Raw genomic sequence first — 26,654 nt, 5'->3', positions numbered from 1 at the left:
GAGAAATATCTCTTTTGTCTCAGAATAGTGTGCGTTGTTCCACTATCTGGTATGCATATTTCACGAATCCGTTTCTTGGATTTGCTCCATTAGCATTTTGATCCATTTCTGAAATTATCAAAATATTAATAAAAGAAAAAATAAAATTCATTCATATAAGGAAAAACACAATAATTATACATTAAGGTGATGTTAAAACATCATTATTTGTTTAAAACAGGAAATGTAATAATTATACATGACAATATTGAAAACTATTCAATAGTCTTATTATTTCGGCTCTCTTCAGGAGTAATCTTAGTCCAGCTCATTAGCGAAGTCGGAGGCATCGAGGTACGATGTCCCTTCAAAGTTTTCAGTGAGGTTCACTTCTTTAGCTTTGCCTTTCGTGGATTCTTGATATAACTTACAAAGATGTGGAGGAGTACGGCAGGTACGGGACCAATGTCCTTTACAACCACATTTGTAACACACTGTCTCACGCTTCTAACCCACTTGTTAGATCCCTTCCATTTGGGATTGTAAGTTTTTCCACGTTTATTATTGAAACGGCGACCATAACCTCGGTCGGTCTAGTTCCTTCTTTCCGAATTTTCTACCGCCGTAGCATTCACTTCAGGGAATGCTTTGGCTCTCGTAGGTCGGGAATTTTGGTTTTTGATGAGGAGCTCATTGTTCTTTTCAGCCAACATGAGCGCAACCATCAATTCAGAAAATCTCGTGTACCCGCATTTTCTGTAAATTTCGGGCAAGAAGTGAATCTGTTTGTGGAAAGTGATATATGTTTTATTCATCATTTCTGCCTCAGAGACAGGATTACCACAATACTTCAGGAGTGCAACTATCCTCAGGACAGCGGAATTGTAATCCTCAACCTTCTGAAAATCTTGGAACCTCAGATTTTTCCACTCTTCTAGAGCGTGAGGGAGGTTGATTTGTCTCTGGTTATCGAACCTTTCTTTTAAAGTTTGCCACAGTTCAGCTGGGTCCTCGACGCTTGCATAGTCGTGCGTTAGATTTTCATCTAAATGCTTCTTCAGGAAGATTATCGCTTCGGCTATATGCTCGGGTGGTGATTTGTTACCGATTACAATTGTTTCGGTTATCTTTTTCATCACCAGATATGGTTTCACGTTTGTGACCCATCCGGCGTAATTTTCGCCAGTTATTTTTAACGCCGGGAACTGGAGTTTCTCGATGTTTGCCATTTGTATTTCTAAAGCACATAAATAAAAATTATTAGAATATTATTAATATTAAAATGAATCGATTACATTAATCATGCAAGCAATTACAAGGAGAAGCGATGTAAAGAAAAGTAAACCGATATTCATCTTAAATTCACCCGGAGTAAATTCTCCAACGAATAAACCATAAATAGAAACACAAATAAAAATAGCACATAAAAACAAAAATGCGCGAATCATCTTTCTTGAAATGAAAAATCGGAGGAGAGCGATTTGAAGATATTAGAGAGAAGATGAAATGTTTTGGATGAGAAAATGAAGTGAAAATGAGTGTATTTATAGATGAAAAATACTGTTCATAACCGTTTGGAAAGGGGAAAATTTTTGAAATTTATTCTTTGTGACCGTTGGGGTTAAATCGAGTGCACCAAAAATCAGTTTGAAAATATTGTATTAAACGGTCAATCAAATCTATAAAATTTCATAAAAATTAATAAAAGTAAAAAAAATTATGGCAATGAAATATTTATGTTATGACAACAAATCACGCGACGGCTCAGCCGGTCAATGCAGAGTAATAAATAAATTATATGGCGGCTCGGCCGACCAATTAACAATAAACAGAATATAAGGCGACTTGGCCGACCAATTAATTAAATTATCAATAAATAATATAGGCGGTATTCCGGCCATTTTAACATGATATAAATAATAGTAGAGAAGGTATACCGACCATTATAGCAGGGTATAAATGATACAAATAAATTTTACCGAATTGCAGAGTGATCGTGCTGATAACGTGTTATAAAAAAACTAGAATTTTATTGTATCGAAGAAATTTAAATAAGGGCAAAATTTTATACCCGTAGGAGAAGATAACACTGATAACAAGAGAGGATGTGTTATTAGAAGAAGAAGGAATGGTGTGTTTACAATCGATCGAAATGATCGTTTATATAGAAGAAAATTCACTGTGCAAATAGTGCAGCGGACCCTACATCTTTTTTTATTTTTCAACGTTTGCGGCTAATCTTTCATAACACAATTCACTTTTTTTTTTTAATTTAAGCCGAGTCTGTTTTTTTTTAAATTGGATAATCACTGTTTTCTATAATTTATCTAATTGCGATTTCGAAATTGATTAAAGAGGGGGATTAAAAAAGTTTGGGGGGGAAATTTAAAGAGAAAGTATATGATTGGGTGGGTTTATGGAGAGCTTGATAGTTTGGGATGGAATAAATAGGGTCAGTGTATCTAGGGAGGGGAATAGGCAGGCAACCCATTTGAATTTAGTGTGCGTGTGACATGTCATATCACTTCAAGAAAACGTGGGAGTAACGACTACGATTTACGACTACAAATGTGTACTCGTAAATTACCTTCGCATTTACGACTAAGTTACGACTACCTGAAAGTTCGTCGTAACTTAGACGTAAGTTTTCTACTAATAGTTCTCGTCGAAAATTGGTCGTAAATTAACTTCGCGTTTACGACTACACTTTAAAGTAGTCGTAAAGTAGTCGTAAATATGCGACTAAGTAACATCAAAAATCTACCATCTGATTAACGACCAATTTACGAGGAATGCAGTTGCACATTGGTGGTTAAGTTATTATCAAACGTAAATTCGTTGTAACATTGTTACCTACCAAAATCGAAATTTCCCAATAAATATGATCTTCTCCCTCATTCTTAAGATGCACAAAAAAAAACGAGAAAGAGTAAAAAAAAATGCCTAGAAATATCTATGAGTTTCAGAGTTGGATGTATGCGCATAAAGATTAAAGCGGAAGAGTAATAGAAGAATTTCTCGACGGAGCAGAGATGTTCATGTACCACGCCAGACAGACGTCTCTCACACTAAAAACGGGTAAAATGTTCTGTCTCTGTCGTAAATGCAACAATACCAAATTTTCTGCTAGTGAAACAGTTTGGAAACATATAGTAAATAGAGGATTTACTCCACATTACTATATCTGGTTTAACCACGGAGAAGCTGATAATAGGAATGAAGCTAGTAGTAGTAATCAGGTTGAAAATGTTCGTAACAGAGAGGAACCACATTTACCTTCTGAAAGTTGTAACCTTCAAGAGGATCATATGGTAGATCATGATAGGATGCATGATATGGTTACAGATGCATTTTGTGAAACAAGATCAGTAATAGAGGAGGTAGAAAATGTAGAGGGGCCTAATTTGGATGCAAAAAGATTTTATGAAATGCTAGCAGCAGCTAATGAACCAATTTATGAAGGTTGTAGAGAAGGTCTTTCTAAATTATCCTTGGCAGCTAGGATGATGAATATCAAAACTGATCATAACTTACCTGAAGTTTGTATGGATGCATGGGCTGAGTTGTTTAAAGAGTATTTGCCTGAAGATAATCAGTGTGATGAATCTTATTGTGAGATTCAGAAACTGGTTCATAGCCTTGGTTTACCTTCGGAGATGATTGATGTGTGTATAGACAATTGTATGATATACTGGTGAGAAAATGCAGAATTGTTAGAGTGTAAATTTTGCAAGAAGCCACGATATAAAACGCAAGGACGTGGGCAGGATAGGGTGCCGTACCAGCGGATGTGGTACTTACCTATCAAGGATAGACTGAAGAGATTATATCAATCTGAAAAGACGGCAGCAGCGATGAGATGGCATGCAGAACATACTAAGAAGGAAGGCGAGATCAATCATCCCTCTGATGCAAAAGCGTGGAAACACTTGAATTCGGTGTACCCTGATTTTGCAAGCAACCCCCGCAACGTTTATCTTGGGCTCTGCATAGATGGCTTTAATCCATTTGGAATGTCTGGAAGACAATATTCTCTTTGGCCAGTCTTCTTAACGCCATACAACCTTCCACCAGAGATGTGTATGGAAAAGGAATTGCTTTTCATGAGTATATTGATACATGGGCCAAAGCATCCGAAGAGGTCCCTTGATGTTTTTCTACAGCCTTTGATAGAAGAGTTGAAGGAATTATGGTCAACAGGCGTGCAGACATATGATTGTTCAACGAGAACAAACTTTACAATGCGAGCAGTTCTTTTGTGGACCATTAGTGACTTTCCTGCATACGGGATGTTGTCAGGTTGGACGACGCATGGAAAGTTATCTTGTCCTTATTGTATTGGAAGCACAGACGCATTTCAGCTGAACATCTAACGTCGATGTAAAGTGGTCGTTACATTACGACAAATAAACATCGACGTAGAAGCAAATTGGTCGTAAGTTTACGACCTATGTCCATCAAATTTATGAGACGTAAATGTGCGTCACATGTACGACTAATGATTTTACGTTTAACTTACGACCAAGTGTCTGAGTCGTACATTTACGTTTGGTTTACGACTAATGCATTTACGTTTAACTTACGACCAATTAATGGAGTCGTACATTTACGTCTGCTTTACGACTAACACCATTAGTCGTAACTTTACGACCAATGTGCCTCGAATAATTATTTACGACCATCTTCTAACGACCAATCGTTTTTCGAAGCTAATTAGTCGTAAAGCCTATATTACGACTAAATAGCTACTAATATTGTAGTCGTTAAGGTTATGTTTTCTTGTAGTGTATTTTGTAGTTGGACCTATTGAACACGTTCTAACTAATATAATATCTAGATATGCTTCATGCTTTCATCAAAGATCCACAATACGTTAAACCAACAATAATAATATGTCTCATGTCTTTGAAAAATCAATTTATCTCATCGACGATGTGTAGCCATGCCTCTAAATATTACATTCATTATGCAACCGGTTATGTTTCTCATTTTCAGTGGGAAATCTGACTTATGTATTGTATATTCCTTATTTGTGATTTCAAGTTTGTGGTCTTTTGTCATTTTTAAAGTAAAATTTTGATAATTCATCTCTGATGGCTGCCTTTTATGATATAAAGATTTGTATTCAGAAAATAAACAGAAGCATTTTGTTTACGAGGAGTCTCATCAGGGAAGTTGGAGATTTTGCTACATATGAATAGAGGATCACTAAGCTGTTGAAGGTGGACTAAGGACAAGCTATAACTTTCAGAGTTGGAAAATTCATTTCACTAGATTTTAAAGCTCTTGAGAACATGAAGATAATCTTATACATGCGTATGCAATTTTACCGCTGTGCGCTTTAATAGAGGAGCCTGTAGCAACTGATCTTACTTTCGACAAAGGAGATAGTATTACAATATTTCAGTTTTTTTTTCCTTAGGAAACCAAAACTCCTTAGGTAAACTAACATAACCAACTCTGGCTTTATTATATAGGGGAAGGAATCGAGAGAATAACTAGTCCGTATATACTTTTTTAGTCCGTATATGCATTGCTTCCTAAGAAAGCATGTAAGCCATAAACAAGATTTTTAAAAAATTGTGGAGAATATGAAGTTTTGATATTTCTTCAAGATGTTTAATGTCTCATTTGGGCTGTTTGTGTGTATTCAAGGTAGATTGTGAGGAATCTCCTCTAGATTAATACTACAACGGGTATTTCAAGAATCTGAAAGATTGAATCACTGGTAAAGAAACTTTGGAACATATTACTTTGGCTGTTTAGACCACGGTTTCATTTATTTTAGAACAAGGTTTTGTTTCCTCTTCTGAAAGCCTTTTAGAAAGTATAAACTGAAAATTGGGATACTCACGAGAAAGTAAAGAGAAAAAAGTGAAGATATCAAGTGTTCTTGGAAAGATGATGTCCAAAGTCTAAACGTCTTTTTATCGTTTACGGTTTACTTAGCATATTTGGGTCTTACGTAATTAATATGTCCCGTACTCTCGACATTTACTAGACGAGCCACTAACTAGGGGTTATTGGTTCATAGTATTTTAGTGGATTTAAAAAAAAATTAGATTTACAAATCATTGACAAATCCCTTGATTTCAAAATCAAACAAACAGATTTCGCTATCAATGATATAAATTTCAAAATCAAAATAAGTGGATTTTTACAAATGAATGAAATGGATTTGCAACTAATTCAACATCATCCTCATGCGATGTATAGATATATTTTCTTCTTCTGAAGTTTCTTGATGTCCAAGAAATTCTAGCTTCATATTTGATAATGTATACATTTAACAAAAAGCTTAAAAATTGGCTGTGTTATTTGGTAGGCAAGACACGTTTGTATGGTTACTGTCAATTTAAAAGTGGAAGAAGTGCTAATAATATATATCTCTTCACAAGAAACAACAGCTTCAGAAACTTTTCATCCTTGATTTTTTTTTTCTCTGTCTACATCCACCACAAAGAAACAAATCAACCAGTCCATCGTTTCGGAAGAGCACTGTTTCGTGGTGATGCAAAGGTACCTGAAAGAGTAAAGTCGCTTTAAATCCGAGTTTTGCGTTGGTACGCCGAAAAGATCAACCCTACGCAAGAGCTTAACGACAACGTCTTTCTTTTATCTGTTTCCATAGTCGCTTTAACTTCTAGATCTATACTAACAAGGAACAATCGAAAAACCAATATTTCTAGGGGTGTTATTGGTTTCTACAATTTTTCTCTAGGGTTGTCGGTATAGACTTCTTATTCGAAAAATACCAATAAGGCAAATCCATTCAAAATAACAAGATATAACTCAATATTTGCTTCTTTGTATTTTACTCTTTAAAACATTTATAAATCTATGCAAATCCAAATCCAAATCCAAATCAAATGTTTAATCAAATCCTTAAAATTGAATAAGATTTGAAAATCTATTTTAAAATCATAAAACCAATAACAATGAATTTTAAAATCATAGAACCAAAAACAATATATTTGACTTTGATTTTCAAATCCATTAAAAGGTAGAAACCAATAACACCCCCTAATATTCTCCGTTTAACGTATTGTGATTTTTGAATTTTGATGAATTTCTAGATATCTATACTATTAAAGCATAATCCTTCTTAGATTATGCCCCAGACTTTTCCAATTAATTACAAAAACTGACATTACTTTTTTGATTTTTTTAAAAATGGTTTTTGGCCACATTAATTGCATCAATCAGAAACAAGTATTTAAAAACGAATTTATAAGTCCATTTCGGCAATAATAAAAGCTGGGATTTTCAAGCCCATTTCGATTTTATTAGAAGCTCAATCATATTATAATCATTTTTACGTATACTTTAAAGATCTATACTAAAATCGATTTATGACATATATGCTATTTACATTGTATTAGCACTTTAGCCATGCCAAAAATCTGAATATAATTTTTTTATTATTACTTTCCGTTTCTTTTTCTTTTTGGTAAGACGGTCGAAGAAGCTGGATTACTTGTGAGTGGGTTTCACAAATTTATAGACCGAAGCTTATTTAAATACTTCATTTTTACTGACAAAAAAAATTAGAAACCCATTTTAAAACAGTAAAACATAAAAATGGATTCAAATTTTTGTTCGTATTTCTTTTATTCACCTTTTAAAATATGCTACGAAAAGGATATTTGAGATTTAATAGTTTACAATAAACTAAAATATTAATACAAGAAACTCTTTTTAAAAACCAACTCTTCGGAATTACTTTGTATGACTATAAAACATCAACACTATTAAAAAATTAGTTATCAACTAACACATAAGGTTACAATTAACAAATATTTAATTTTCAAAAGAAACAAATCTCGTGCTTTTAAAATGCGAGTCATTATATATATTATTATATTTATATCTCAATACATATCATCCTAAATATATAAAACAATTACCACACATATAACAAAAAAACAATTATAAAAATATAAATATTATAAATATAATATGTTATAAAATAATATATTTAAGAAATAGATAATCCCGCGCTTTGAAAGCGAGGATCAAAATCAAGTTAATACTATTAAAACAGAAGACTTTTTTTTATGTGCCCTCCTGTTTTTAGACATTTACACTACACTGCCATTGATTTATTTTAAACATATGTTTTTGTATAAACTAGATGATAACCCGCGTCTTGCACGGTGTAAAATTTTTTAAAAATATTTTGTACTTAAATATTATAAAAAATATACATTTTGTTATCAATAACATTTTTTACATTTGATTAGAACTGGACATTCGAGCACCATTTGGTTCGATTCAGATCCTTGAGGGTTTTGGTTTGGATCTTTGCGAGTTTGTTTCGAGTTTGGGTTCAGAAACCTATTTAATTTTTTTTCAAAAATTAAAGTTCATATATAATTTAAAATTTTCAAAATATAAAAATAAAAATAATATATAACATATAAATTTGAATTATGTATGCCAAAATATTTAAACTTAACATAAAAATTGGTTTTGATAAAAAAACATAAAAATTGGTTTAGCTTAAATATTTGGATAGGAAATCAATAGATATTTTAAGTATTTTAGGCATTATAAGTATCGTTTAACTATTGTAAACATGTACTTATAACTATTTGTATATATTTCCAAGTATTTTAGACAATTAAAAAACATCTTATATACCAAAATTTTGAACTCATTAAAATATCTAACCAATTTTGGTTAAAGTTCAGTACTATTTTTTGGATCGGCCTTGGTTCGGTTTTTTGGATTCAGAATTTTTGCTCAGCCCTATAGTGTTATTGTGACAAAATTTTAAACGAAAATCATGATGGTTCATATTGATTTTGGGTATGAAACACTTTTTAAACCAAAACACATTTTACTATGTACGTGGCTCATTTAGTTAATAATTAAAAACTATTCTAGGCCCATTTAAGAAAAACAATTGGCTGAATTTAAAGAAACGTTACAATTTCAGATTGTCAATCGACACTTTAAAATATTCTATGTCGGTGTTGTGACGAATAGAAAGGCGGTTAGGGTTAGAAACACAAATTTGTTGTGCAATCCATGTTCTTGCTAGGTGATTTCAATAACATCTAAATAAATCTTAGTTGTATCGATCTCTTGTAAGATTTTCAAACAATATTAATTAATAAAATCTTACACTTCCTAGAGTAATCAATTGTTTCTCAATTAATATATAGGAGATTATAGTAATCACATAAATCGAAACAATACCTCATGTTTATTTACAATATATTTATGGTAAATAAATCAAAATAATTAATTTATATGGTATATAATAATATTTCAAAGATATTGACATAAATATATAGTATATTTTCATATAAATATATATTTTTGAGATTTTCTACTCATTTATTACATTTGCATATTTGATGTAACAAATTTAAACCATTAATCTCAAAATCTTTGATGTGGTATTTTTCGATGAAAACTTAAAACTTAAAATATTAACGTCTCAATACTCTTTCAATGCAAATTTCAAAATCAACATATTTATGTATTTTTAAATGATACATAGTTTGATTTAAACGATATTAATATATATATATATAACTAATATGAATATCTATTAAATAAAATTCATATTAATACAATTGTATGATCATTTGTATCTTGTTATAACAAAAAAATTAAGCCGTTGATCACAAAATTTTTAAATGGATTTTTTACATTTTTGTAATTTAAAGTCGTTTTAAAAAATTCAAAACATAACATGTAAGAAAAAATCTATTATTTTATGGTTAATGTGATTGTTTAATTTCTTTTAATAATATAAAATTAATCAAAAATGAGGTTGGATGCAAAAATTGTTTTCAAATCATTATTATTCATAATCATTAATTACCATTTATATTAATCATATTAGGTAACTATGTAGTTTTTATTTAAGGAAAAATACACATTTATAATATTTTGGTTTTGGGTTAATATAATGTTCCTTAGTAATTGGATTTTTGACCAACATTTTTTTCAATTGATTTTTAAGCTGTCACATAAGCTAGATTGTCATCCTAATTAAGTAACACCTAAGCATAATCTTTTTTTAATTAGTATAAATCTAAGGTTATAACTTTTTAAATGATCTCAATTAATATATAGGGGATTATAATACGAACTATGTTGTGAAGAATGCATAAACTAAAGAAAACTGGATATCAATTTTACATTAAAACGGCATGATGTTGAAATATATGCTTGTACATAGAGGATATCAATTTTACAATAAAACGGTGTGATGTTGAAATGTATTAGTGCTTGCTTGAAAGCTATACATTTTTCAAATGAACACTGTTAATCGATAGAGTGTTACGAACTAAACCTGTCAAAAATTAATTGTTCCTTCGTTATTAATGTTACGGGTTCAAAGAAAAACCAGAATTAAAATGCTAAATTTGGTAACCGGTTCCATGAACCATGCGTGCGTCTGTTACATTACAATAAAATATAAGGTGGTTTTCGTTAGTTATTATTAGGTTGGTCCATGTAATGACACAAAACGTAAATCTCTAGTAAAAAAAAGGGCATTTGATGACTCTGAGAAAGACTGACAGACTAAGACGTCAACTTTGTACTTTAAGTTGCAACTTAAAAAATGATTTGCTTTTAATATATAGGGGGTAGGGGATATATATCGTGTTTTTTTTTTCTGATATTAAGTGGTGGGACGCGCCACTCTATTATATATGATAGGAAATGTTTTTGAAAACAAACTGGCTTTTCTATTGTTCTCTTCGACTCTTCTTTTCTTCGACTCTTCTTCGTCCCAGCCTTCTAAAAATATGCGACATTTTCTGAGACAAAATTATTCTCAACAAACATGAATCATATTTTTAGGTCAATTCTCTCAAATATCATTTTTAAAATTTTTATCACAAAATAACCCTAAAAAAAACTAAAATAGTCCTTTCTTATTTTGATCTTTTTAATTTTTATTTTTTAAAATTTGAAATTCTATCCTAAAATTTCACCCATTAACTCTAAACTCTAATTTTAGATTAGTTAACCCTAGGGTAAAAACACATTTTTACATTTTAATAAAACTTATTTTGGTTATTTTCTTCCTTGAAGACTATTTTTGTGATAAAAACTTAAAAATGGATATTCTAGAAATTTTTTCTATTTTTTATTTGCACATTTCTAGACATCGAACATGAATCATATTATATTATTATATTATGTTTTCATATTTCAATCATTTCAAATTTTCACTACTTTCTCATTTTCTAGTAGGGAAATAATATATTTTGATTAACCTAAATATACTAATAAGTAATAGAGAAATTTTGATATCTTTTTTTAAGTTTTTGTCATAAAAATAGTTCTCAACGAAAAAGATGATCAAAGTAAGTTTTATTAAAATGTTTTCCCTTAGGGTTAACTAATCTAAACTTATGGTGGGGTTTTGGAGATATGGTTTTAAATTAAAGAAATAAAAAATAAAAATTGAAATTTTCAAAATAAAAAAGACTATTTTGATCATTTTCTTTCTTGAATGTTATTTTTGTGACAAAAACTTAAAAATAGATATTTTAGAGAATTGCCCTAGGTAATAATCATTGACCAATATCTCCCATATATCGATCAATATGTATGAAAAATACCTAACAATATATTCTCATATTCCATATTTCCATGTCAAATCTTGACCACTATTTAAAAAGTGTTTTCTTTGTCCAAAGACATCATACATTTATGGCAATTTGAATTTAAGAGGGTTTTTTTTTTTAATAATCCCAAATTCATTTATGAATATTCCTAATCATAACTAATACTCAAAATTCGGCATTGGAAATAGTTAAACTATATCGAATATTAGTTCCTAATCTTACGCTCAAGAATATCGTAACTATATCGAATATACGAATGTATAAACCTTAAACCTGCAAATCATATAAATATAGTCATCACCGTCTCCACAATTCAACTAAAAAAATAAGCTCAAACGTTAAGATCCTACAGCTCAAACCTGAAAACACAGCCGTTGAGACCATTCACATGTTTGTATTGAGAATGTTCTTCTCTTTTTGTTTTGTTTGCTTAGAATTGTTTACTTTTACTTTAAACGCAAGAAAGTACGAAGCTATCTTCCGTAAGGAAAAGAGACTAAGGAAAGAAGGTAAATAAGCTTTGGCGAAACAAAGAACATTACTGGAGAAGACTAAACTAGAAAGGGACGACGCGCTTAGCATCATTCTGGACGGAAGAAAGATAAACAATAATGAGGAACTGAGACGCAGAGTTGAAACTGAAGAGATGTTGAGGAAGGAGAAATAAGAACACGAGAAAACCAAATAAGAGATTGAAGAAGTGCTTGTCATTGTTCATGATAGTAACGTCAGAGACAGAAAAATGAATGTTCTAATGTCAGACGAGTAGTTGAATTTTATATTGATTTTATAAATTAGGGATGCAGTTGTAAAATGAACAACTGAAAGAGGAAAGAGCTGGAGGAATCTGTGAAGAAACAAGAGGAAGAGCTTGAGAAGACAAAGAAGGAGAAGGAAAAAGAGCTGCTCAATAAGCAAGAACTTGATACGTCTATATGAAGACAAGGTAACTAATCTTAAGACTCAGTTCAGAAAACAAGAAGTTATATTAATCATCGTATAAAATTTCATTTTGACAGGTGAGTAAGAGGAAAGAGACAGAAAAGTTATTCAAGAGAAGAATAGAGTAGCTTGAGAAAGTGAAAGGAGAAGCTTGAGGGATGAATTGTCAACAGCAGAGGCTGCATTCTTCTTTCAGAGGTTGCAGATTAACTGGCTATCCTTTGGCGATGGCAATACAACTCTGTTTCACAGATATGCTGCTTCAAGACAGGCCATGAACCACATTCATTTCCTTATGTCGGAGTCTCGGGAACAGGTTGATTCTCAAGCGGGAATTCTAAAATTGTGTGTCGATTACTTTTCTGATCTTCTTGGTAGTCCGGTTTCTCACCATATGTTCATCTAGAGTGACCTTCATCTCCTCTTTGATTTCAAATGCTACGCTGAACATGTAGCTAGCTTCGAAAAGGGTTTCTCTGCGGATGATATTAAAGAAGCTTTTTTCTCTCTGCCCAAGAATAAAACAGGGGGTCCGGATGGTTATTCAGCGGACTTCTTCACTTCTGTGTGGTCTGTTATTGGCCCTGAAAATACAGAAGCTATCTTGGAATTCTTTAGAACATGCAAATTGCTTAAGCAATGGAACTCGGCAAACCTGGTTCTCATACCGAAGAAGCCGAACGCGTCTCTGACTACGGATTTCAGACCCATATCTTGCCTCAATACAGTGTACAAAGTTATCTCCAAGCTTCTTGCATCCAGGCTAAAGGAGATCCTCCCTCTTATGGTCTCAAAATCACAGCAGGCTTTCCTCCCGGGCCAGCTTCTAGCAGAAAATGTGCTCCTAGCTACTGATCTCGTAAAGGGATTTTATTCTGGCATCCCTTCGAGCCCTGGACATACCAGACAGCTATATCAGATTGATCTCGGATTGTCTATCTACAGTGTCCTTCTCTGTCTCGGTAAATGGAGTCTCAAGAGGATTCTTTAAGAGTACTAAAGGAATACGGCAGGGCGACCCTTTATCGGCGTATCTATTTGTGCTTGCGATGGAGTGTCTATCCCGATTGCTATTCCCTCGCAATGAGGCAGGAAGCATTGGATACCATCCGAGATCAGAACAGCTCAAGATCTCGCATCTCATGTTTGTGGACAACGTAATGGTCTTCTTTGACGGGTCAAGCAACAGTCTCCACAGAATTTCTGAATGCTGATATCACTCAAATTACCCTAAGGAGTTAATTACTCTCTCAAATAAGAGGTTCGGATGTAGTACTTAGGAATCGAATCCACAGAGACTCTAGGATTACACAATAGATTATGATCTTGAAATAAATCTAGATTAATTGGTTTATATGTTTTAAAGCAGTAAATGGATTTGTGAGTAAGTTTATTGCTCGATTGATTTGTTTTGAGGTTGTTAACAGTTGGAAGAATAGCTAGATTCATGTATATTCTCGGGTATGACAAGTAAAACTTAAACTGGGTTTTTAGGAGTTTATTGATATTAATTGTTCTTGAATTCAAACTAAGATATAATCAATCTGATTATATAATCTGGATCTCGGATTTCAACTATCGTATGTCAATCACGAGAAAGTATCGATCGATGATTCGCTACACCTTTCAAAATATCGATCGACAGGGCTATCACTGCGTCGATCGATACTTCTTCCAGAAAGCTTTACGGACATGTTTGATTTATATTCTCTAACTCACTAGATCAACTCTCGTCTGTATCAAGTCAGTTAGATCATACTAGTTTATTTTCAGGTATAAGCACAAATAGATGAAGAACTATATTTAAGCACAAATAGATGAAGAACTATATTTTAAAGGGTGATCAATCATAAACTTAGCTTTAAGCACAAATAGATGAAGAACTATATTTTTAAACACCGTAACAATTTTTTGTATCAGTAATACATTTATCAACCTATTGAGAACCTAAATCTAACAGTAAGGGCTACTCAAACATATTCATGAAACACATAGTTATGATGGGCTGAATAATACTTAAATAAAATAAACAATAAAAGTAAGCAACAGAATAAGTGAAAGCAAGAGAGTTCAAGATCTTCTCTGTTTTGCAGTATTGATCTATCTCTCTAATCCTAAGCTCTCTCCTTTCAATGGTGGCCTCTTGCTTCCTCCAAATTAGGTTTAAAAGGTCTCTAGGCAAGTCTGCCTCTAAAATGATACAAAACCCTAATAAATAGCCTAACATACGGCCAGGAACTTAAGAAGTAATTATTGAAACTTTTGTGAAACTTGAAATCTTCTAATTTGTCATTAACTCTCGGGTGGCTTCGCCGTCGATCGATGAGAATAGCTCAACATTGATCGGTATTTGTTGGTAACCGTCGGTCGATATTTCTTGGTAACCGTCGACCATCTCCTATTTCCAGCAAAGCTCAAAAGATCTCCAAATAGCTCCAAATACATCATTTTCTTCCAGTTAGTACTTGGACCTATAATTACTCTAAATAGACTCTATATAATAGTAAATATATCTTACAACACTTATAAACCATGGCTAATAATGGGTAAAATCCATGGCCTATCAACTCCCCCAGCCTTACTCTTTTGCTTGTCCTCAAGCAAAACATACTAGCAGTCTCTCTGAAAGAGGTTTGAAGACAGCAGAGACTCACACAATTTTAAACTTAGAATAATCACTTCTACAATCTTGCAATCCACATCTAAGAAGTCCTAATCACAAAAGCACATTATACCATATCCTAGCATAGCAACCAAATTCACCTAGCTAACAACTTAGCAAATCTTGTCTGACATTCTCCTCTACCAATCTCATTTCTTAGCATAAATAAAAAAGGGCAGACTTTAACTTGGGAGTATCGATCACAGGATGCAAGAATTTTCAAACAAGTATTTGGACCTGCAGGGAAACATTAATTCCTATTCTCTCTCTCTGCTAACTTTCTCTCTTAGTCAAAGTCTGCTTATATTTGCAAGATCATTGACCAAGATTGGACATGCTTCCATGAATCAAGCTTTAATGGTGGTTGCCACCAAGTCCTATTCACTTCTTTTTGACCTATATCCTAGGATTATTTGTGAAGCAAGCCTTAATGGTTGTAGCCACAAGTCATGTTCTAATCCTTTACCTATAGGATTCTTATGAAGCAAGCCTTAATGGTTGTAGTCACCAAGTCATGATCGAATCCCTTCCTAATATATCTCTAATAGATATGTATATATAATAAAAAAAAATTTCGAAAATAGAGAGAGAGAGGGTGATAAATCTATCTACACAAGGCTTTACCTTCCAGACTTGTTTGAAGAATCTGATCCCGTGTATACCAAGCCCCAAGACAAGCAGTTGTGTCAAGTTTTAGTGTTGGAGGTCAGCTTTGGTTCCTTCAAACAATCTCAGCAAGTGTAATATAGTTGACAAGTTGATCCACTTTAGTAATTTTAGTACTATCTGCAATCAGTAAGTCTAGAATAGTGCTAAAGAGTGGTTAGATAACAAGCAAAAATCTAATAAGTCCATAATCCCCTTCTTGACTTAATAAAAAACTTTATGTTTTGAAAATATGATTTAAAAATTCATGAATAAACTAACGTTTGTGAGTACCTCCCCCCGACTTAAATTTCACTGTTCCCAGTGATATTCGGTCTAAGATTGGTTGGTTAGAGAATGAATAATAAGTATTAAGTTAGATGTTAGACAAAAGAAAAGAATGCTCGTACCCTCTGTCTCGAGTGTCGATCAATATAAACAACTCTCCATCGATAGACATAAGCGCATCACCGTCGATCGATATAAGTACCTCTTCATCGATCGATAGCGCAGAGACCAAAAATTTCTGTGATAGCTGCAGTGTATCAAGGTGTCTAACTCATCATAGAATCATATCAGTCAGCTAGGTTAGCTCTGTTAGACAATTCAAACACATGCAAGGTTAGCAAAATAGATAAATTCCATACATAACATAGAATAATAAGTTCGAAAGCAAATCCTAATAGTACGAAAGTAAAAGAAAACATAAGAAGATAGGGATAGAGATATGAGGACTAGTCCTGATCAGTTGTTTCGTCGCTGGAGGGGCCTCTGCGCTGGCGTGATGGTCCTGCTGCTAACGGTGGGCTGGCTCGCACACTCCTCCTGCTCAAACAGCAACATCTTGATACTCTAGCCCAGATGGCAGTGAGAGCATCGACTACGACACGCTGGAAATCTCCCTCAGGGCGTGTAGACATGTCTGGCATAGGTGGGAATGGCGGGAGTGCGGCCTCGGGCTGATGCGGCTGAGGTCCTCCAGGTCGCTGGACCGTGTAGCGTCGCGGCATGGTCGCTGGGGCTCGGAGGAGGCGTGGGTCAGGGCGAAACTTAATGCTGGTAAGGCCATGGTCGAAATCCGTGAGTGTACGAAATGGCAGCCTCGCCAAGCGTGTGCCGTCCTCATCCCTGAAGCACCAGTCGCGGTCTTCCTTGAGCCACTGGGTGCTTGTGAGATGCGCTGCATCCATGTAGACGATCCGGTCATCCATCTCAGCATCGTCTAATGGGACTCTACAATGTAGGAAAATTGGGGTAAGTAGGCTCCCGACCGTCTCCTTCTTCCTTCCCTTTGACTGGAATGGCTTCATCTTGAGCTTGACTAGATGCTCAGCCAATACGGCTCCAATGTTGGGCCACACGTCATATGCGGGCTCCGCGATGTCCTCCATGTGAACCAAACTCCTCACCGCGTAATAGACCAATGTGAGCTCCTGCACCCGAACCTTACTAGGTTCCATCTTGCACAACATAGTGTTGGCAAGGACCTTCATGAAGTAGCGCAGAGTCGGGTGACGGATGTCCGTCTGAAGAGTCTTGGCGGAGTCCAAGAAGCCGGTGGCTATGTGCCCACAAAATGTCGATATCCCTGCGAAGTCGGGTATGATGGCGTACTGACGCTCGTTCTTGAACCCATAGATAGTGCAGAGAGTCGATAGAGGGACTCTGTAGCGGATGCCGCGAATGAAGAAGGTCAAGACACCCTTGTTAGCTCTCTTTGCCCTCTCGTTGGCATAATAGACATTCACCCTGGCCATGAACTGACGAACCAGCTCCGGGTAGAGAACCTGTGTGTTAGTGGCCATGTTCCCCATACCCAGCCCCTCGAACAAGTCCTCGAGGTCCGATTTGATGCCCAAAGCCCGGATCACGTCTGGATCGACGAACCGCGTCGGTTCGATGGAGACCTTCAGCCACTCATTGTAGAATATGCTGTCATAGTCGTCCCACGTGTCCTTGATCGCACGGTTTCTACATGCCGAGCTCTTCGCCGCTTTGTGTGTGTCCTCGAAGTGGTCAAATAGTGGGATAGGTTCATCTTCGCGCTCGCGTGGCCAAGGGTACTGGTCGCGACCCGGTGGTGGTGGCGGAGCTGTGCTACTGCCGCCTACTTCGAACCTCCGCTTCGTCCTCCTTTCATACATCTGTAACCAAAAACCATAAACGAAAAATAGGAATTCAGTTCGGTTCGATGGTTTGGTGCAATATCGATCAATGGTAACGGGTCGATGTTGATTTATATTCGGTGTGACAATCGATCGATGAAAGTTGTGTATCATCGATCGATTTCCCCTTCACGGGAACCTGCAAAAACCCATTGATGCAATTCGATTTGAATGGCATATATAATCGGTTTAATCGATCAGTAATCCTTATTCTATCACTCCTTTAGCACAAATCGATCGATATAGGCCCCAAAATCTCGGTTCTAACTCATTCTCTATTTCAACCCTAGCAAGAACGAAAATTTCAGTGTTCATACCGTGATGATGTGTGAGTTAAGCGATCTAAGCGGATAGAGGGTTGAAAATCGAGTGGATTGAGCGAAAGAATCGTTGGATTTGGCCGAAAAAATGAGAGAGAAAAGAGATGGGAGTGTTTTTGTAGGGTTTTTGGGTTTGTGTGAATGTCGACTTAAGTGTCAACTTAATATAAGCCCGTGTCTGTTCATTTAATGTCGATCGATGAAGAGGGGTCTTCGTCGATCGACAGACTTTACGTTTTCCGAAGGTTTTTTTTTTTTTTTGAAATTTAAGCTAAATCCTCAATATCTAAAAACTAGAAATAAGTTGCCTCCCATTCAACACTTATTTTAAGTCTTTAGCTTGACTCGATATTCGATTTAATTATCGGGAGGGGGGTCAAAGTGTAAAGGCCCGCTAATTTGTGGTTTAGCCCAATAGTGTTTAACTCGTTGGCCATTTACCGTGAATTCGTCTCCTTTATTATTTATAAGCGCAATAGCTCCATAAGGATTGACGTTCACAACGGTAAAAGGACCTGACCAACGAGATCGGAGTTTTCCAGGAAATAGTGTTAGGCGAGAGTTATACAGCAGCACTTGATCATTTGGTTCGAAGTGTCTGGAGATGATCTTTTTATCATGATATGCTTTCGTTTTTCTTTGAATATCTTTGAACTCTCGTAGGCTAAATGTCTTATTTCATCCAGCTCGTTAAGTTGTATGAGCCTCCTTTCGGCTGCTGGTTTGATGTCGAAATTTAATAATTTAATAGCCTAGGCTGCTTTGTGTTCCAGATCAACCGGTAAGTGACATGATTTTCCATAAAGCAGGTGAAATGGAGTGGTTCCTAAGGGAGTCTTGAAAGCAGTCCGGTAACCCAGAGTGCATTGTCCAATTTTCTAGACCAATCTTTTCTAGATGTTCCTACAGTCTTTTCTAAGATTTCTTTGATCTGTCGATTTGAGACTTCTACCTGCCCGTCGTCTGTGGGTGGTAGGGTGTAGCAACTCTATGATGCACTCTGTTCTTCCGGAGTAGTCCTTCAAAATTTTTGTTAATGAAATGGGATCCACCATCACTTATGACTATTCGGGGAATTCCAAATCTCGGGAAGATAATGCTTTTGAAAAGCTTAATAACTACCGATGCGTCGTTTGTTGGGGAAGCTACTGCTTCGACCCATTTTGACATATAATCAACTGCGACCAGAATGTATTTATTCCCGTAGGAGGAGGGGAAAGGACCCATGAAATCTATCCCCCAATACTTCTACTTCTAGAATAGATTTATGTTCCATTTCATGTCTTTTACTGATTTTTCCTCTCCGTTGACATCTGTCGCATTGTGCTATGAACGCATGAGCATCGCGAAACATAGTCGGCCACCAGAATCCCGCTTGAAGAATTTTTGATACCGTTTTAAAGGTTGCAAAATGTCCAGCATAGTCGGATCCATGGCATTGGAATAAAATGTCGGGTGTTTTAGTTTCGGCGACACAGCGCCTATACATCCCGTCAGAACAGTGCTTGTGGAGATATGGTTCGTCCCAGTGATATCTCCTAACTTCTCTTAAAAACTTCTTCCTTGTATACCCTCTCAGCTCTTCGGGTTCTATGTCAGCAGCTAGATAGTTCACTATATCAGCGTACCAAGGTCTGCTCCTTGAACCTTTTTTGACTGCGTGCACTTCCCGATGCAGACTTTCATCTACGGGTGAATCATGGTCAGAGTGCAGCTCGTTGTATGCGACGTTTACTTTTATATCAAAGGTGAGGGTTATGGGATTTATATTTTTGTTTAGATCATCTGGAGTGTCGATCGACATAGTATCTATGTCATCGATCGACATAGCATCATTGTCGTCGATCGACAATTCTTCGGAAGTGAGACATACATTTCCGACGAATGAATCCGTTTGGTAAACGTTTTCCGTTGGTAAGAAGTCATCGATATGAACGCCATCTTCTATTTGTATCCGGGAAAGATGATCTGCAACTCCGTTTTCTACTCCTCTTTTATCTTTAATCTCTATGTCAAGTTCTTGAAGTAGAAGGATCCATCGCAGGAGTCGTGGTTTCGCATCTTTCTTTTGCATTAAATATTTAATCGCAGCGTGGTCAGTGGTCAGTATGGACGATGACTCGCGAGCCAACCAGGTATTGGCGAAACTTTTCAAATGCATAAACTACAGCAAGCAGTTCTTTTTCTGTTGTTGCGTAATTCCTTTGTGCCTCGTCGAGTGTTCGACTGGCGTAGTAAACTGCATGTAGCTTTTTGTCTTTTCTTTGGCCTAGAACTGCTCCAACAGCGAAATCGCTCGCATCGCACATGATTTCGAAAGGAAGATTTCAGTCAGGTGCTTGTACGATGGGGGCAGTTATCAAGGCTTTCTTTATTTCCTCAAAAGCCTTTACGCATTATGGTGTGAAGTCGAATTTAACTTCTTTACAGAGGAGGGAAGTGAGAGGTCTAGCGATTTTGCTAAAATCTTGTATGAACCTTCTGTAAAATCCGGCGTGCCCGAGAATACTTCTCACGTCTTTTACGTTCATGGGTGCAGGCAAGCCGGTCATTACCTCAATCTTCGCCCGATCTACATCTACGCCAGCAGCGGACACTTTATGTCCTAGGACGATCCCATCGTTAACCATAAAGTGGCATTTTTCCCAGTTTAGAACGAGGTTCTTTTCTTCACATCTTGCCAAGAGTTTACATAGGTTATCGCGACAATTTTTGAACCTGGATCCATACACAGAGAAATCGCCATTAAAACTTCCATGAAATCCTTTATCATATCTGTGAAGATTGACATCATGCAGCGTTGGAAAGTGGCGGGAGCATTACAAAGACCGAAAGGCATCCTGCGGTATGCGAATGTTCCGTAAGGGCATGTAAAAGTGGTCTTTTCTTGATCGTCAGGATGTATAGGAATTTGAAAAAATCTGGAATAACCGTCAAGAAAACAATAATATTGGTGATTTGCCAATCTTTCCAACATTTGATCAATGAAGGGTAAAGGGAAGTGATCTTTTATTGTGGCAGCGTTCAACTTCCTATAGTCGATGCACATCCGATGTCCGGTGACAGTTCGCGTAGGGATGAGCCCCTTTTTATCATTCTTCACCATAGTGATTCCGCCTTTTTTTGGTACGACATGTACAGGGCTAACCCAGTTGCTATCCGATATCGGGTAAATGACCCTTGCGTTTAGAAGCTTGATTTTTTTTTTTTAACAACTTCTTTCAAGTTTGGGTTTAGTCGCCTCTGGTGCTCCACTGACGATTTTGAATCGTCTTCTAGGTGAATCTGATGCATGCAAAGATCTGGAGAAATACCAGGAATATCCTCGAGAGAGTATCCGAGGGCTTTCCTATATTTTCGCAGTTTGTTCAATAGCAACTGATAGACCATGGATTTGACCCAATTTCACCCATGGTTTATAGGTGTTTTTACTACTAATTATTATATTATAGAGTCTATTTATTTTATTTGTAAGATCATGAGTGATTTGGAGATAAGTGATGATTTTGGAGCATTTTGGAGATATTTGGAGCAAGCACCCGAGATGACCATCGAGCTCGACCATCGGTCGATATTGAGGAACAAATATCGATCGATGTTCACATCAGAACATCGATCGACAGAGAAGCGCACAGAAAGCCTGTTTGGTCACATCCTTCTTGAAGCCCAAGTCTTCACCAATTTACAAGATTACCCCTGACGAGTTTTAACCTAAATATATTAGCTTTGACACCATGTTAGAGGCAAAGTGTGCTTTTCTTGCGTTTCTGGTTTTTACTACTTTCAGCAAAAGGTTTTTAGGATTTTGATAGATTGGAGAGAAGATTCAAAGTTATATTTGTGATTGGAACTCCATTAATATCTATTTACTATTCTAATGAAGTTTTCTTACCTAATTGCTTTCATAAATTGTTTGGCTATGTCTGAGTAGTTTCATTGTTAGATTTTAGGGTTTAAATAGGTTATGAGGGATTAGCCCCAACTATAGATTGCTGAGTTATGATAATAATCATTAGAATTGTCATTAATGTCTGATTCTAGATTAGCTACCTAGGATTGTTAGATAAAAGCGATAGCTTCATTCTCATCCTGAAACTATTCTAACTGAGCTAAGTTTCTTGCTAAGAGTAAGGCGAGAGCTGATCTAGTGAGCTTAGTAAGCATCTTTCAACCCGCGCATAAAGCTTAACTAGAAGCGCGTCGATCGATATCAAAACTGAATAATCGATCGACGGAGTGAAAGGTGTATCGATCGATATCCCTATAGGATCATCGATCAACACTGCTATTGACCGAACACATTTGTTTGGGTCATTAGATCTAGTTAATAGACAAGTCCAGACATGCGAGAGATGATTGACATGTTGATTTAGTAATTGAGCTTTACATTATCATGCATGCAACTCATTAGGCATCTGTAGGATTATAATCCCAAGTTTCATGAATAAAAACCCTAAGTCTAGCTATTTTGTTTTAAGCACCAAAACCTCAACCAATCAATCGAGCAATTACTTGCTCACAAAACTGCAATTTTACATTTAAATCATTAAACCACATTACTTAACAAATCATATTATATTCATTAGGTTTCCTAGCTCCTTGTAGTTTCGATCTGTAAGTACTGCAATTTAACCTCTTATTTGAGAGAGCAAATTCACTCTTAGGGTAATTTGAGTGATATCAACAACGCAAGTTCTCTATTGGTCAGGTTGGCGTTCACGATTACGGGGTAGGAATTTTTATAGAGAAAGCATATTTGAGTCCAGCGGATAGTTGATTTAACTAAATCTTTGGTGCTTTTTCAGGATCCCAATCTTCTAAAGGAGATGGTTGTCGATCGGCAGCTTTTTCCAAATATCGATCGACGTTTATTTCCGAAGTGTCATCCTCCATGTCATCAACATTCGCTACTTCCAAACTTGCGTCCATCAATCGTGTGTATTCCTCAGCTCTGCAGTCAACACTAATTGTTTCTTCCTCACTGGACGTGAGTACTTTTTCCAGGGGATCGTCTAAGCACATGTCTATGAAAGATTCTTCAGCCAACTCAAAGATATCGTCAACGTAGGAAGTTTGTTTATCGATTAAGGGTCGTCTTATCAGCTTTTTCATGTCTAAGATCATCGGAATGTTTCCAATGTTTATACATATCCTACCTTCCTTGACATCGATGATCGCACCAGCTGTAGCTAGAAATGGTCTACCCAAAATGAGGGGATCTTTCGGTTCATTCTGATATTTTAGCACACGAAATCCGTAGGTACATGACAGTCGTTAATCTTTATTGGCACGTCATCAAGTACTCCCTCAAGTACTCTAACGAATCTATCGGCAAGAACCAAAGTTATTTTGGTAGGTTTGAACTCATCGTATCCCAGGGATGTCGCGACAGAGTGTGGCATGAGGTTTACGCTGGAACCTAAATCACAGAGGGATCGAGGAAAACTTTTATTTCGTATATTGCAATCTAGAACAAAACTGCCCGGATCAGGTCTCTTGACCAGGGTTTGGCCTTGGATTATTGCACTTACTGTGGGAATCTAAATTCACACCGTCGATTTCCGTAATGGGAGGAAAGTCAGGAAACCCTAACTTTCCCTGAGGTCCCGGATTCTCTGCGAGAGCCAACGAAAAGTGACCAAATAAATGTGGAATATATGAAAAGATAACAAAACAAATTTATAGAAAAGGTAGATCTTATTTCGAATCCGTGTAAGAGCATTGCGATCATTACAAGAGATCATAAAAGCTTCAGCCGCAAGAGCTGTCAGCGAATTACCTAGTTCTAGCAACCTAAAACCTTAAACCTAGTTGAGTCGCAGCTCGATAACAGAAGACGGAAAATATACGAACAAGGTTTTGATTGATTTTGGACTGAACCTTATGAAAGGCTGCCTACGTACCCCTTTCAAGGATCAAGCCAAACGTAGTTCAAGAGTGAACCAAGAGATCGAACTGGTTGTGCGCGTTTGACTGGTAATCGGGTGCCAGTCATAGAAATAAAGCATGTCGAGAATAATGCCTAAGAGTTTCTAAGTGCAGAGAGCTCTAAGTTTAAAAGAATTGTCCACTTGCCTCTTCAACCTCGACATCCTTATATACTCCTCCTTGAGGCGGTTTACTCTTTTCCTTTCTGCCCATGGTCGAGTTTATCACTTCGCGGAAATATTACATTTTCCTTCGATCTTCGTGTTTATCTTTGGAAACTTCACATTTATCCTCCGAACTTGACATTTATCTTCTCCTGCATAACAAAAGATAAACCGTCATAAAGATTGGACTTGATTTGGTGTAAAATCGTAAGTGGGCTCTTAGCCGCGTTCTGGGCCCTTTCGGACAGTTTTCCGACATGCATTTTTACGATTTTATAAAAAAAGCGCTTTCGAAACAACGTTGATTCCAAAGAACATCCAATTCCCCGTATAGCTTAGGCAATTCGAGGTGTTCAGCTAACCGTTGCCATTTTATACGATCAATCCAAATGTTATTCGAGAGAACGAGTTCTTGCGGTTTTTAAATGGTAAAGTTCCAACGGTGACTCCGATCGAAAAGAAACAAGAATGAGTTCAATGCAATCTTTGGGAGAGGAATTATGGGGACGAGGCGAAAACGGACTCCGATCGATCCAGCTCGGCCATTCGCCGAACTGGACCGGTCCAGCTCGGCAAATGGCCGAGCTGAATCCGTCTCGGGTCCAGCTCAGCGAACGAGCCAAAATTACGAGGCTAATTTTTATGGATTCTACACTCAAGAAGGAGTCTATGCCAATTGGAATCGGGCCAAAATATTCACGGAGACAGAAGTTATGAGTTTTACAATCAGAGGATTCTCAGCCCGTCCATCTGCGAGTACCCGACTTTAGAAGGAGATTCAAGCTCAAGTAAGGAGCGGCCTGAAGAAAAGCCCATCATAGGAGTCAATAGGAGTTTATCAGCTTTAAATAAAGCCCAATATCAGGAGAAATGGCCACGAAAATTAGGAGTTATTATCAATTCCCCAGAACCGGCCAAACCGACGTCATCTATGGAAAGTCTTCAACCAATTCAGTTTGGTTCGACCCAGAGCTATTTATGGGAACCAGGAGATTATTTTAACCAATCAGGAGGTATTTCAGAAGTCCTTATCTGCACCAGAACCCATAGGATCAGGCGGATCCTTGAAGAAGTTATAAAACCCACCGTAGCTATTTATGGAAAGATTGGACAATCTTTCGGTTTAATCCTTTCCAACCCAACCAATTCCGACCAGAAGACATCCAGACTAAACCAAGGCTTTCAGAAGACATCATAGGCATCCAAAAGGAGTTCAACAAGTTCATACCATGCACCAGCCAACATTGGATCAGGAGGATCCTCATTTACACCAACCTGCCTTATATGGAGCAAACCGACATTAATGTCCAACAGCTCTTTTCCTATCAAGCTGTGGACGAGATCAGCACCTATCAAGCATCCAAGAAGGTCCCAAGGCAGCTCTCTTATCCCTCAAAACCGTCCAGGTTCAAACAAGGAAAAGTTTCTTACTTGGAGCCAAAATCCAACAAAAGGCTCCAACGGCTAGTTTTTCGATTTCTTAATTTGTCTTTGATTTGTTTCTTTTTTATCTTTTTAGAACGTTAGGACCTTTGTATCTGAGCATTATATAAGCTCCTAGACGTCTATTGTAAATAACACCCTCAATCACCAAGTTAATAAGAAGTTTATTCAGTTTTTATCAAAGATTGTTCTTTGTATAAAATATTGGTCTTTAGGATTCAAAGAGAGATTCTTTGTTGTTCTATTGATTTTGTGAGTCTAGTTTGTTTGTGAAAATTAAACAAGCTCAGTACACAGATTGAGAGAGTCAATCACATCGTTTGCATCATCCATCAGATTGAGAGATTCAATCAAACATTCATCAGCAAATCCACTTCCATCCATCTTTTGATCAAGCTGAGAGTGATACACATCCAGCAGCTTGATTCCGCCATATCTATCATTTACCTTTGTTTATTTATCATAGTTTATTCTTCATAACATTCAAATCTCATTAATCTTTCATTTGTTTCAGGTTTTACAATCGATTTCAGACCATATCGACCAACCGGTCAGATCTTTGGTTGATCCGATTTGAACCCCCAACAACCATTTGGGCGACCCAGATTCCAGCCTGTAACACCGAGCTGGTCATTTTGGTTGATCCAGCTCGGGCATCCGCCGAGCTGGACGGTGTGCTATGTCCACCCTTCAATAAAACGGGCATAACTTATGCAACATGATGCTGATTGACCTCAGACCGGTGGAATTGGAAAGCTAACTCAAAGATATATCTTGTGTCAAAATATAGACTCAATAAAACCATG

Source organism: Brassica napus, chromosome C8, assembly GCF_020379485.1.
Source record: "Brassica napus cultivar Da-Ae chromosome C8, Da-Ae, whole genome shotgun sequence".
NCBI classification, from domain to species: domain Eukaryota; kingdom Viridiplantae; phylum Streptophyta; class Magnoliopsida; order Brassicales; family Brassicaceae; genus Brassica; species Brassica napus.
The sequence above is the reverse complement of the archived record's forward strand: the minus strand, read 5'-3'. Positions refer to the sequence as shown.